A 2,555-nucleotide genomic window follows, 5' to 3' on the forward strand; every position below is an offset into this window, starting at 1 on the left:
GTGTCTGGACCTTTATAACTACTTCAGAGGGGCAAGAGTTGACTGGAGGGGTTAAATATGAATACATCAACATGACTGTGATACTTTGCTTTAAGAACCATGTTGTCACAAGAATCCTGACTGTCACGGTGTAGTACGGTGGCCCAAACTCAGGACACTGTAGTCCGGCCTATATGTGTATAAACCAGCCAGTATATAAACTGGTCAGACATGAATCCAGGCGGTCGGAGTATTTAAAGCTGTTCGGGACTCTGAGTCTGAGAATCTGACTTCAGGGACTGAAACCAAACAATCGCTGTCGTGCCGCTCGTTGCCTGAGTCAACAAACACACACACTCCAACACACACACACTCCGGCCGCCGTGCACTACTTCCTCGCTTTCTGCTTCTCCAACATCCTAACGCTGCTCTCTTTCTTCTTCTTCTTCTCTCTTTGATTAATTACCAATAAATCAGCGTTTTCTTTCTCCGACTCCTTCACTCTCTTCCTCCTTTTCTCCCACTTCCCTCCTTCTTCTGTGGAGTTTCTGGTGGTCCTCCTCCTCTCTCATTGTTCTGGATATAAACTGGAGGATTGCTCATTTACTGGCGCTGGACTTGTTTTTTCTCCTCATTTTTATTTATCCAGGACGGGAACGCCCCGCTGTATACTACATTCACACCTGGAAGCCTCCCAGCACAAACACAAAACTCTCTAAGTCCTCCTTGTATTTTGACATTTCTATGATATTCCATATTTATTTAGAGTTATTTCCTGACTAAGTTGATTAGCCACACATACGACGTATGACTATAGGCCGGTGCTGGTGGACGGTGAACCTCCAAAACGTCCCGAAACTGCATTTCATACGGCGGACACTCTGCAACACGTCTACCCGTCCTCCGGTGTGCTGTGGCCGGCGAGCGGCGGTGCGGCTCCTCGGTGCAGCAGCAGCCAGACGGCCGCCTCACCAGGAGGAGACGGTGAAGAAGAGAGAGAGTTGTGTGTTTGCATTTCTGTGTCTGAATGTGCATTCATTGAGGTATTGTGTGTGCACCGGCATTTGTGTTGGTGTTGTGCACATTTGTGTGTGTGTGTGTGTGTGTGTGTGTGTGTGTGATGGGTAGTGACAGGCGTAGGCTCCGCCACAATAAGAGCCTGTGTAGCTGCAGCAGGGGGCAGGAAGCACGGAGAGGGGCAGAACGAGGGCAGAGAGGGGCACGAAGTCGGGTCAAACACCCTGGGAGAGCCGGCCTGGGAAAACCACGGGAACAGAGCGGAGGGGGGGGGGCCGGGTATGAGTCAATGTGGATATCTTTCCCACCTTCCCACGAACACCTGAACACACCATCAACCCTCTTTCAACTGTTTTGACTATTCATCACACATTTCAAGTGTTTGCAGTCACATTTTTGTGTTTCAAAATGTGCTTCCACGCAAAAATGTGTTTGAGAAAAGCTTGTGAAACTGTGTCCCCTAAAACACAAGATGATTACTCACTTGTTGTCGCTGGGTGAGCAGCTCAGTAAAACAAAGGTCAGGTCATTTAACGAGCAGTCAATGAAAAACAGCCTGTTTTCAGCTCTGTGACGATGCATCCAGCTTATCCAAGAGGCTTTTTAAAGAGTTTATTCAGCTTCAGAAGGACGAGGAAGATTTTCATTTCATCCTTCAGTTCATCACAAACACTCAACATCAACACACCTGGTTTTACCTGGACAGCGACCTTATGCTATACAGACGAATGGTGCATAAACTCGTAAAAAAAAGTTTGGAAATGAGTGTTTGGTGGATTATTTCTCTGTTGTTACAATGCTAATGGTCATTGTATTTGACATCGTTGGAAAGCCTGTTTATTTACCTTCACAATGATGTCCAACTTGTAAGGATCATGCATTTGTGGGATGAGCAGCACAGCTGATTATGTGGGGAGCGCCCAAGACAAAATTGCCAAAATGCTCTGCCAATGGTAAACAGTGTATTCTCCTGTTGGAATTGACTCTTGTTTTGAGTTGTTTGGTGGATTAGATGATTGAACTCTCTATCAGTAACAAGGAACAAACAAGACATCTTGGCTATTTTACACTTTATTCATTTAATACACCGTCAGGAGTCTCTTCTTTGGTAACTTTTTAGTCCAAAGTGAAAGTTTGAACTTGCATAACTGAATGTGTTGCAGCTGGTTTTATATTTATCTTTTTTGCCAAGAACTTGTCCAGTCTGAGTTTCAGCACTTCATTTCCCTCAGATCAAAGTACACTTTATCTCTCTTGTTTTGACCTACGTAAGTGTCGTGCCTCCCTCTTGTAACAGGCAGACTGCGGTGAGATGCATCACGCTGATAATTCTTTATCAAAGTCTTTCTGGGATATTGTGCAAGATGCATGAAGAAACCAAACGAGTGAACAGACGGTGCTGATGTCTCAGACTTGTGGTCACAGTTTTCGTGTTGAATCGGGGAGATAATCTTGGGTAAGCCTCCTCCAGGCAGCTCGTAGAGATCAGGTCTGAAGGCGACTATCAGGATGTGTGATCTCAGATGACCGGTCCCACTGGTAAACTTGCACTCAACAAT

Source organism: Sebastes fasciatus, chromosome 18 (assembly GCF_043250625.1).
Source record: "Sebastes fasciatus isolate fSebFas1 chromosome 18, fSebFas1.pri, whole genome shotgun sequence".
In the NCBI taxonomy this organism is placed as follows: Eukaryota; Metazoa; Chordata; class Actinopteri; order Perciformes; family Sebastidae; genus Sebastes; species Sebastes fasciatus.